Raw genomic sequence first — 12,578 nt, forward strand, 5'->3', positions numbered from 1 at the left:
TTAACCTGCGGTGCAACTTTTAGTGATTGATGTATTTACAAGCACCGGCTAGAGCATTGCTGTTGAGCCTTGTGTCTAAGAATGCAATTCCCCTTTAAGAGCAGGAGCGTTAGTTTAGCATTCTGGAGGTGTAGTCACTGCAGCAGCCCCTGCACAGTGACTGCATTACGGCTGTGGGATTGACATTCAAATGCACCAGAAGGCTTTTGCTGGTAAAATTTAATTTGATACACAAGCGCTATGTCGCTGATCTGCTTACTGTTTCCAATAGTCCTCCCCTTATTCTTCTATATTTAACAGAGGGCCTTGTCTTCCGAGTGACCTCAGGTGGGGCTCAGCTCCTGGCTGGACGATTATGAAAAAAAAACAAAAGGGAATGAAATAATCAGGAAGATAAAGAAAGATTAGGAAAGACAAAGCTTGCAGGGTAATGGGCACTGTGAGAATGCCAACCCCTCCACTGGTACATGGAGGGTGAAATGAGGTGCAGGGAGTGAATCAGTGCGAGTGAGACAGAAAGAGGGAGAGAGAGGTTGAATGAGAGAGAGAGACAGGGCAGGAGACATTGTAGGAGGTGAGATTTAGAGGACGAGAGAGATAGTGAGTGAGAGGGAGATAGTGGAGATTGAGAAAGAAACTAAGGCAATGGATGAGAGAGCTAGAGGGAGCAATAAGAGAGAGAGAGAGACAGTGAGAAAGAGACAGAGGGAGACGTACATTATAAGAGAAACAGACAGTAAGAGAGAGAGAGAGAAACGGTGACAGACAGACAATATAACAGGGACAGACAATGAGAGAGAGAGACAGTGAGTATGTGGAAGATATAATTAGTTTGAGAGTAATACAGGAAGTGAGTGAGACAGGAAGTGAGCAATACAGCTCTGAGTGATACAGGAAGTGAGTGATACAGCTCTGAGTGATACAGGAAGTGAGTGATACAGCTCTGAGTGATACAGGAAGTGAGTGAGACAGGAAGTGAGCAATACAGCTTTGAGTGATACAGGAAGTGAGTGATATAGCTGAGTGATACAGGAAGTGAGTGATACAGCTCTGAGTGATACAGGAAGTGAGTGATACAGGAAGTGAGTGATACAGACTCTGGATGTTCAAACTGTGACTGAATATGCCAAGAAGTCCAGCTATAGACAGAACAAAAGATGATAAATAATTGACAAACAGTGGCCACAAATCCAACAACCATGGGGAACTGTATGGAAATCGCATGAGAGAAAGTCGGAAATGTCCTGACTTTTTCCATGTTTAGATGGAATTTATCGCACCCTGTGTCCGGATGTTTCTTGGAATCAAGCTAAACCTAGAGCAGCCATTGGCCAGAACAATAGAGGCTCAGCAACGCTTCCAAGAGAATTGGGCCTTAATCCCAACTCGGAGTTGCTAACTCTGGTTAGACGTAGCTGACCTCCTCCCTCCAGCCACTCCACCTCACGCTGCGGCCATCAGTCGCCCAAATTTCCACCATCTGATGGAGCTCTGCCTACCCAAGCCCAATCAGAAAGCAAGCCGACTTGCCATTATCCGATTGGATGATTCTTGACTGTCAATCAGCCCAGTCTTTTACATTTTCATAATTACTCAAGAAGCGTTGAAAGAATTATTTTTAATGTGATTTTTCTCCTGGGTTTTGTTCACAGCACACTGTCCTGGAGATTAACCTTCAATACCTGGAGACTCCAGGACAACCCTGGAGGGTTGGCAACTGCCATTTATGTAACACCTTGAACCAAGGAAAATATCTCAAGCTGCTGCAGAGTGGTGTGAGGGAAAGAGAGAAAAGGAGGGAGCAGAATGAATTTGAGAAGGCTGAGAGAGAGAGAGAAAATAAAGTGAGAGAGAAAGAGAGTGAGTGAGTAAAAGAAAAAAATGAGAGAAAAACAAGAATAAGTGAGAAAAAGAAGAAATAATTGACAAAATTAGACAGAGAGAGAGAGATACAGGAGGAGGGAGAGAAAAAGAGAGAGATGGAGGGCAAGGGAGAGAGGGAGAGTGGCAGACAGAGGGAGGGAGAGAGTTCAAGGGAGAGGCACAAGAGGGAGGCGAAAAGAGAGGGAGAGAGAGAAAGGGAAAGGAGAAGAGAGGATGTGAAGGTGAACATGAGCATGAGTGGGATCCAGAGAGCAAGTGAGAGAGAAAGAGAGGAGAGAGGAAGAGAGAGGGAGAGAAAAAGAGTGAGTTTTTGTAAGGGTGTTGTAGTTGGATGTGCTGACTGGGAGAATGATCACCTGCAGGTTTCAATTCACGGTGCACAAATGTTATACTTAATTCAACACTACATTCCAATAACTTTCTCATGAATAATGCATGGTGTGGGCTGAGAAACATCAGTTCAGTTATTGATGGGCCTCTGCGAATTGCATAATCCTAACCTGGTTGTATTTATTTTTTTTTGCCAACAGCCACTTGGCTTGTGTTAAAGCAAATCCAGGCAGCACTTTTGCCAAAAACATCATTCAGAACGGGACCCAAACATTTTGCAAGGATCCATAAGCTTTAAAAATCACAGCACAAGATCAAATTTTTTAACAATATCTATATTTACACGTTCGCTTTCTCCTGGTCACTGTTTCACAACCTCTGCACAATGTCTTTGACACATCTTACCTATGGTAAGATAGGGTTCCCAACCCTCCAGTATTGCCCTGGAGTCTCCAGTACTTAATATTTAATCTTTAATATTTAATTAAAAATCATTGGAGTGGTAAATAAAATGTTTACTTTTCTTAGAACACTTTTGTTTTTTAAGTTATAAAGTTATATTGGGAATGATTTTTTCTAAATAGGTTGTTTGATTGACATTAAAGCCTCATCCAATTGGGAAAGGAGGTGCCTTCTTTTCAATTGGTGCAGGAACGTGCCCTCTGATGATTGGCATGCCAGGTAACCAATGGTGGAAACGTTGGGGTGGGGCATTTGGATAAGGGAGGTCATGTGATTAAACCTCCAGGAGTTGGCAACAAGCTGGACAAGAGTTGCCAATTCTGGTCAGGTGTATGCCTGGACCTTTGATCACATGACCTCCCATCTTGTACAGCTCCATCCTCGCAGTTCTGCCATTGGTCCCATCCTCCAGATGCTGCTGCTGCCCCACAGCCAATTGGAATAGAGACACAGACTTCACATTATCCGATTGGATTAATTGGATTAATCTCGGCACAAGCAGCCTTTCTTCCTCCATCTCCAAGTGCAACTGATAAATTAAAGTAATAGAAGAAAATGAAAAGAATACACTCTTTCATTTAAGTGGTGAGTGGGTTACAGATCACTCAGGGAGTCTGAGTTGCTGTGGAAACATGCGTGTTGTAGTCTGGAGCTATGGACAGTGATGGTTTCAACTTTCTTCCTATCACATGGCTGACCAGGAATCTCTCCCCCTCTTACTGCCTGCCATCAGCATGTGCTGGAAGGATTTGCAGGTTGATACTCAATCTGTTTGAGCTGCACTATGAACACCCCTTCCTTGGACCATCAAGTCGTGGATTGGAAATCAAACCTGGAGCTCCTGTCTTAGAGGCAGGGGCGCTACCCACTGCACCACACAATCCCTCTAACCTTTTATTTAGCACTTATTTAGTTATCTATTACTTAATTAATTAGTAATTAGTTTTATTATTCCTTCTGGGTGTTTCTCCTTGAAAGAGCTGTCCAATTTCATGGCCTGTTTAGGGGAGGTGGTGGTGTAGTGGTATTATTGCTGTATTAGTAATCTAGAAACCCAGGGGTAATTCTCTGGGGACCTGGGTTCAAATCCCATCACAGCAGACAGTAGAATTTGAATTCAATAAAAATCTGGAAATAAAAGTCTAATGATGACTTTGAAACTATTGTCAATTGTTGTAAAAACCCATCTGATTCACTAATATCCTTTAGGAAAGGAAATCTGCTGTCCTTACCTGGTCTGGTCTACATGTGACTCTAGACCCAAAGCAATGTGGTTGACTCATAAATGCCCTCTGAACAAGGGCAATTAGGGATGGGCAATAAATGTTGGCCTAGCCAGTGACACCCACATCCCATGAATAATAAAAAACTATTTACCCAGAACTTTGCAAATGAGTTCTGTTCAAGCTTGTGTCCAATGTCCTTTCTGTTCGTTCTATTTTCCTCTTGGTTCTTTTTTCTTTCTTCCACCATTGCCTGTCGTTCTTCAGATTCTGTCCAGGCTATAGGGTTTGTTAAGTTTTTTTTTTGGTGACTGGACACAGGGAGGAGGGCAGATTGGTTCACACAGAGAAGCTGGCGAAACAAGCCTGGCCAGTGGCTGTAGCTCTGAGACAGGAGATTACAGCGTTCTCTGTGAGAGTCGCCCCCCCCCCCCCCACCAAACGTTTGGAGTTATAACACTGCTGACCTTCTCGCTAACTGCTGTCAAATATGTCCCCCGTTTTACTTTAGTCTCAGGTCTGGTGCCAAACCTCCTGAGCTTTCTGTTCATCACCATGTCTAAAAAGAGAAAGAAAATCTTGCATTTTTATGGCGCCGTTCAAGACCTCCCTCCCTTTTATTTTATAGTCAAAGGTCCACAATTTTGAAGTGTAGGAACATGGGTTCCAACTTGCGCACAGCAAGATCCCAGAAACAGCAACACCATAAGGGCCAGATAATTTGATTTTGGAATGCTGTTTGAGGCATAAATGTCAAGCAGGACACTAGGGAGAATTCCCCTGCTCTTCTCCAGAATAGCAGCAGCAGAATCTTTCGTCTGAGAGGGCCTCTGTTTCACATGTGTCATCCGAGCAGCAGCCTCTCTGACGATGCTGGGAATTCCATCGCACTGGGAATGCCACCTGGATTGTTGTGCCGGAGTCTCTAGACTGGGACTTGAACCCACAATGTGCTGTCTCGGAACTGAGCCACAGTTGGCTATTCCATATTGGTGATAGTTGGAGGCACTGGCACAAGGGCCAATGTCCCCATTTCAACTGAATTTTAACAACTTAATAACTCCACATAAAACAGCGGAGTTCTTTCATTGCTCCTAAGGTCCAAATCCTAGAACTCCCTATGTAACAGCATCGTGGGAGCTCCTTCACCACATGGCCTGCAATAGTTCAACATTGTCCCTCGCCACCACCTTCTCAAGGGCAACCATGGGATGTGCAATAAACGCCAACCTTGCCATTTATGCCCACATCCCGAGATGAATAACAATTTCTCAAAAAAAAACATACAGAAACAAAACCTGTTTTGTGCAGCAATGTCTCAGTGTAACATTTGAGGGAAGCCGGGGTCATGGTTTCTGCAAAGGCTGACAGGTGAAACAATGTGGTCCCTTCCAGTTTTCCCATCAAGCTTGTTACTGCTGACTGGAGAGGCTGCTGTTATGTCAGGAGGAGACAGTGTCGATCTGCGCTGCAGAGGAATACTGCCACCCTGGTAATGAAGAACAGAACAAGTATCACCTCTGCCTCTTCACATTCCCAGTCACAGATTCCTCCAGTCTCCTCCCTCAGCCTTGAGACGGGCGAACATTACAAAATGCTGCAGCAGAGCCTCTGCTTATCCGCACTTACAGCTCACATGGGTAAAGACCTTTTTGCCAGCTGACTGATGTCTTTCCCTTCCAACCCAGGACCTTGCTGTAGGGGAGCTACGACCTCTGGAGAGCAGGGTAAACAGAAGACTGGGAGAAACATTATGAGTTCCATCGTTCCGTGAATAACTGGGTTAACTCCTTCGAGTAAAAAAACAGGCTCAGATTCTTCTCCTCTCCTACTGAGAACACTACCAAGTGCTGCAGTCACCCTGCTACAGTACCCATCCACCACCTGCAACATTCGCTCTCTCCATCACCAATGCACAGGAGCAGCAGTGTGTACCATCTACAAGATGCACTGCAGCAACTTAGCAAGGCCCTTTCGACAGCACCTTCCACATCTGCAGCTTCTACCATCTAGAAGGACAAGGGCAGCAGATAGATGGGAACACCACTACCTGGAAGTTCCCCTCCAAGTCACTCACCATCCTGACTTGGAAATATATCGGCTGTTCCTTCACTGTCACTGGGTCAAAATCCTGGAACTCCCTCCCTAACAGCACTGTGGGTGTACCTACACCACATGGACTGCAGTGGCTCAAGAAGGCAGCTCACCAACACCTTCTCAAGGGCAATTAGGGATGGGCAATAATGCTGCACTAGCCAGCGGCACCCACATTCCATGAATGTATGACAAAACATTTAAATGCAATGCCTTGCATAACAGTTCACGCTCTTTGCCCCTTTAGACAAGGAGTAACACTGGATGAGAGATCAGATGGTGGGCACAGTGAGTGGAATGGACTCCAGGAGGAATGTGCAAATTGCTTTGCAGAGTAGGGTGATATCTTGGTTAGTATGTAGAGACACCTCTAGCACTCAGAGGAGGGCCAGTGATGTTGCTTTTTGGCTTTGAGACCTTCATCAGTGAAGACAGATCAAGGATGATGAATCCAAACTGACTGGAAATTAGGGGCAGGCGTTTTACCCGCTGGCCCCAATGGCAGGTTATCATCTGCTTCCCGCCTCATTAATTATACAGCCACAGGTAGCACGCTATCTCGCTGGTGGGCGGCCTCTGAATCAGACTTCAGTGACCTGTTACTGGAAAGCCTTTAAAAGACCCACCATGATGTCTTCCACCTCCACTCTGGCTGCAAGAGGTCCAGCGATCTCACCACTCCGGCTTAGTAGGCGATGGCAGTGGTGGTCAGTGCCAATGCTGCACAGGAGAGGTTGGCCATCCAGTGCGTAAAGAGGGTAAATGATCTCATCCATGCCATCAGGGTAAGGCAACCACCTCATCACACTAAAATCACATACTCAAGCCCATCACACACTCATTGGCATCTCACTCACTGCCAGCTCAAGGGACATCACCACTCACTCACTCACACATACACCCTCACATCTCCATCTGGCCTCATCTCCTCTGGAGACTGCCTCCTCAGCCCTCACCATCTTGAGGCCACTGATCAACATGTTGCCCCCACACACAGCCTGGGATACCCCCCTTCACCAGTGCAGCCCTCACCCTACAGCCTCTTCCCTTGCTTGAGGCCACTTCTCCCCCTTCCCCAAGCAAGCCCTTGACCTGCAGCTGTTGAAAAGCCGCCCCCCCTGCCTTACAGCTGGTCTGGTAAATAGAGATCTGCCCGTGAGCCCCTCCTAACAGTGATGTGGTGCTGCCTGTGAAGCCTGGCACTGATACCCGTGAGTGCTGCCTGAAGCAAGGTCGGCAAACAAACTTCGAAGTCCTGAGTGAAGCGCAGCTCACCAGGTGCACGTCGCTTATGTACGTTATGACATTGTGAAACACGTCAGCGCCCAGTGTGAGGGGGATGATTCCAGCGAGCAGGGCTTATACTGAGATGCTAAAAGTATTGAAATTAGGTTCCAGATATGCAGCAGAAGGAAACGCCACCCGCCATTGACGGGTGGAGCAGACAATTGCAAACTGGCTTCGCGACAGTTTAAAACCGATTTTTGGCCATCTTATCATATTGTTCTCTCACGTCCGCCTTGACACCCAATATCAAACGGATCTGACGATTCTTCCCTAGGATTAATAATGGGAAGTAATCCAGGATTTATTGATAATGACAAATGCAGAGAGAAACTTCTTACAATTCCACAAAGGAATTTTAGGAACAAGAGGATGACCATTAGGTCCAATAAGTCCACCCCTTTTTTATAGATCAACCTTACCAATCTATTCACTAAATCCCACAATCCCTCTCTCTCCAAGTGCTGAAACAAACAGTGTAAGTGGGTTCCTGCCAACAATGCTACCAACCATTCCTGTACTTTGGAGTGAAGCATCCTGCAATGATTCCCCTGTTACTTGAAATTTTCTAGTTTTTTATTTGTGTCCTCTGCTTTCTGATATTCAAAGAAGCTGCAGCAAAACATTACTCCAAAAATAACCAACGCTTTCTTCGATCTGGGGGTGTTTGATGGGGACAGTGTAGAGGGAGCTTTACTCTGTATCTAACCCCGTGCTGTACCTGTCCTGGGAGTGTTTGAAGGGGACAGTGTAGGGGGAGCTTTACTCTGTATCTAACCCCGTGCTGTACCTGTCCTGGGAGTGTTTGATGGGGACAGTGTAGAGGGAGCTTTACTCTGTATCTAACCCCGTGCTGTACCTGTCCTGGGAGTGTTTGATGGAGACAGTGTAGAGGGAGATTTACTCTGTATCTAACCCCGTGCTGTACCTGTCCTGGGAGTGTTTGATGGGGACAGTGTAGAGGGAGCTTTGCTTTGTATGTAACTCTGCACTTAACCTATGCTGTGCTTCACTGGAAGTGCAAGACTGGACAACAAAATCTCACTCTATTTGAAGTAACATTTCCATCATGAGCCATTCCCCTGACCACCTTTTCCAATGTTGGGTGTTTCAGAGACTCAGCCACTTCATTAACAGCAGGAGCTGATCATTGGGTCAGTCCTCAGTTTTCATATGATGATATTTCATAAATATGCCCCTCAGCCAATTGGAGGCATGCCACATGCTTACATAGAAACCTTGGATTTTATTTCCAGGAGTCAGTAGAGATAAAGGCTTTTCGCTGCCAATTAATTTCTAAGTAATTATTTTTGCAAGAGTTTGGCACCTGGAAGACACATAGAATCACAGAATCACACAATGCAGAAGAGGCCCTTCAGCCCATCGAATCTGCACCAACACTTGAGAAACACCTGACTTACCTACCCAATCCCATTTACCAGCACCTGTCCCATAGCCTTGAATGTTATGACTTACCAAGTGCTCATCCAAGTACTTTTTAAAGGATGTGAGGCAACCCGCCTCCACCACTCTCCCAGGCAGCGCATTCCAGACCGTCACCACCCTCTGGGTAAAAATGTTTTTCACATCCCCCCTGAACCTCCTGCCCCTCACCTTGAACTTATGTCCCCTCATGACTGACCATTCAACTAAGGGGAGCAGCTGCTCCCTATCCACCCTGTCCATGCCCCTCATAATCTTGTACACCTCGATCAGGTCGCCACTCAGTCTTCTCTGCTCCAACGAAAACAACCCAAGTCTATCCAACCTCTCTTCATAACTTAAATATTTCATCCCAGGCAATATCCTGGTGAATCTCCTCTGAAGGAGGAGGCAATCACATCCTTCCTATAATGTGTCGACCAGAACCACACACAGTACTCAAGCTGTGGCTTCACCAAGGTTCTATACAACTCCAACATGATCTCCCTACTTTTGTAATCTATGCCTCGATTGATAAAGGCAAGTGTCCCCTGTGCCTTTTTTACCACCCTACTAACATGCCCCTCCGCCTTCAGAGATCTATGGACACACACGCCAAAGTTCCTTTGTTCCTCAGAACTTCCTAGTGTCATGCCATTCATTGAATACTTCCTTGTCAAATTACTCCTTCCAAAGTGTATCACCTCACACTTTTCAGGGTTAAAGTCCATCTGCCATTTATCTGCCCATGCATTGGGGATTCTAAAAAACGAATAGGAATAGGCCCAGGCCAGTCAACCCATCTAGCCAGTTCTACCTTTGTTTGCTGCCCATGATATTGCTATGTTTTTTTAATCCCAATTAACTGCATTTCCACCATTTTTATTAACACCCTTACCTCCTCAGCCAATGACTATAATACAAAGAAAATAACAACCTTCCTATTAAAGAAACACTTGCATTATTATAGCACCTTTCACAACCCCAGGATATCCCAAAGCACTTGATAGCCAGTGAAATACTTTTGAAGTGTAGTCTCTGTTGGAATATAGAAAGTGTATCAGCCAATTTGTGCACAGCAAGTCCCCACAAAAAGCCATATGATAAGACCAGATTATCTGCTTTGGTGATGTCCACTGAGAGATAAATATTGGCCAGGACACTGGGGAAAACTCCCCTGCTCTTCTTCTCAATCGTGGCTGTGAAATCTTTTATCCCCATCCGAGTGGGTCTGAGTTTAACATCTCATTGAAGGATGGCACCTCTGACAGTGCCGCTCTCCCTCAGTTCTGGCACTGGGACTGTCAGCCTAGGTTATGCACATTGATGAACTTTGGGGTTAATTTTGACTTAAATATGAGATTGTGTAGTCGTGCGAGATTTGTAAAATGTGGCTGATCCAATATTCCCCATTTTGCACTCATGTCCATGTTCAAAATTATCCCCTTTTGTCCTAGGTTTGGCTTTCGATGGCTTTGCTCAGTTTCTAGGATTATGTTCTCCTTGTTTTGGCTTCCTCAACTCGTAGAAAGAAAAATATCTGTCCAATTCCCTTCATTATTTTAAACACCTCAACCTGCTTGCCCTTGGAAATCCTCATCTACAACCTGAGCTCACCATGTCTTTCATTATAGCTCAGCCTCACTCAGGGACCACAATTAAATAATGCTGGACCTTTAAGATACCCTCGTCACATGTGCAGACACATGTAGGGTTAGGATTTGGCTTAATCTCATATGATTAAGGTTTCCTAGTTTCTTTTTATCCACAAGTGGCTTGTGGATTTGTACTGTAGCTAATAATAATGAAATGGTCAAAGTTGCTCATTCCCAGAATCATTCTGGGTTTAAAGTGTTGGGATAAAATTTATCTAGCTATGGTGTTTAGCTTTTGATGAAGTGCGGGATGTGTGGTTTGTATCTGCCTGACTAAACTTTATGGGCCCATGGCGAAGTAAGATGGGCCCATGTTAGCGATGAGGAGTGGGACAACAAGTCATGATGGGGGATAAGTTGGTATCGGTGTTCTGTAGGAACTACATCACGTTGTTGGGGAGGGGTGTCTTGTTCACAATAATTCTTAGTGGAACATAATGAATCACCTAAGACAGTGTTCGTGACTAGGGGCCTATAAAGATTTTGAGATGTCCTTCACAATTTGTAGAGAGAGGAGACAATAGCAAAAAGGTTTGACAAAGGTTACATCTCTAGCCAGAGGAAAAACAGGGTAATATTGTTCATTTCCCTGCTTGTGTCAAAGGCAATAAAAGGTTTACATTGCAACCAAATTAGTGTCAGGTTCAAATGTTCTTACATGTCCAAGTACATCTGCCTGTCTAATTTCAATAGCAGTTTCTTATCTATATATTCTCAGCTCTTGCAATAAAGTGCATCAACTCATTCATCACTTTGACTACTTTTTATACTTGTGTGCTAGCTTTTAATAACTGATTAACCTACATAGAATTGCATCAAATTCCATAGAATTTACAGCACTAAACAATTTGCCCAATTGGTCTAAGCAGTTTTTATGCTCTGCACAAATTTCTTCCCACACTACCTCATCTCACCCTATCAACATAGCCTTCTCTTCCTTTCTCCCCCATGTTTATCTAGCTTCCCCTTAGATGAATCTATTGCCATTTGCCCCATTCCATGTGGCACTGCATTTCACATCCTCGCCACACTCTGGGTAAAGAAGTCCTTATTAGATTTGTTGGTGCCAGTCTTTATATTTATGATCTCTAATTTTGGGATCACCCACCCATCTACCCTATTGACCCTTTTATAACTATACAGACCTAAGTGTTATACTCCAGGAAGCCAGTTTGTGAAGGATAGAACTGGAGCCACTCTTTACACACTTTTATATATTTTACAGAGTTATACATTACAAGTGTTGTAATATGGGTTCCTTAGATGTCTTAATGATGAGAGATTTGCATGCTTAAACATGAACCATTTATTGGTAGTCTTTAACTATTTACAGATCCCAGGTTACTGTCATGCATGGGGCTGTTACCTCCATGCAAGCTGGTTCCAGAGTGTTCTCACTAGACTGTTCTCTCAGTCTATTACCATATGGCTCTATGCATCATACTGCAGGCGGTGCTATTCTCCAGTTTCACGTTAACCCTTGCTCTGCCAAGCACCTTTACATTACAATGGCACATACATCATGCAACAACAAGCATACGCCTCCTAACCCAACAACCATGGTTTTGTGTCCTGTTGAAAGGTCATCGACCTGAAACATTGGTCGGAATTTTCCAACCCCCTCATGTCGGCAGGATCTCCCGGTCCTGACGTTGCGAATGGCAATTTCAGTGGCTCGCCGGCTCTGCCACGGAGGGTGCCGGAAAATTCCAGCCGTTAACTCTGTTTCTCTCTCCACAAGACGCTGCCAGACCTGCTGAGTAGTTCCAGCATTTTCTGTCTTTATTTCAGATTTCCAACAGCTGCAGTATTTTGCTCTTGAACCACAGTTTGAGTCTGTGTCTATTTATAGGCGGTTCAGGTGAATGCCCAGCGGAAGCCAATCACCTGCCTATGATTAAACAAACTTAATATCCCATTTATACAAGGTCCCTAAATCTCTTTGCCCACCGAATGTCCTCTAGCTTCACTTGGAGGGTTACTGGATGTCAGACTGTGGAACTGAACCCAGCACCTTCAGGAGAGGAAGAGAACGAGGAGGGGAAATGCAATATTGTCTTAAATATGTAAAACATGATAAAATGCAGCTAATCCATGGCCTTTGCAGTCAGCCAGAGTGCAGATTCTACTAGCAAAGGCATAGCACAAGTTACTAATACCATACAGCACGTTCCTGAATTGGCTTTGAATAATCAGTAAACCATCACCTCACTGCCAACACTAC

This window comes from Carcharodon carcharias, chromosome 31 (assembly GCF_017639515.1).
Source record: "Carcharodon carcharias isolate sCarCar2 chromosome 31, sCarCar2.pri, whole genome shotgun sequence".
Classification (NCBI taxonomy): Eukaryota; Metazoa; Chordata; class Chondrichthyes; order Lamniformes; family Lamnidae; genus Carcharodon; species Carcharodon carcharias.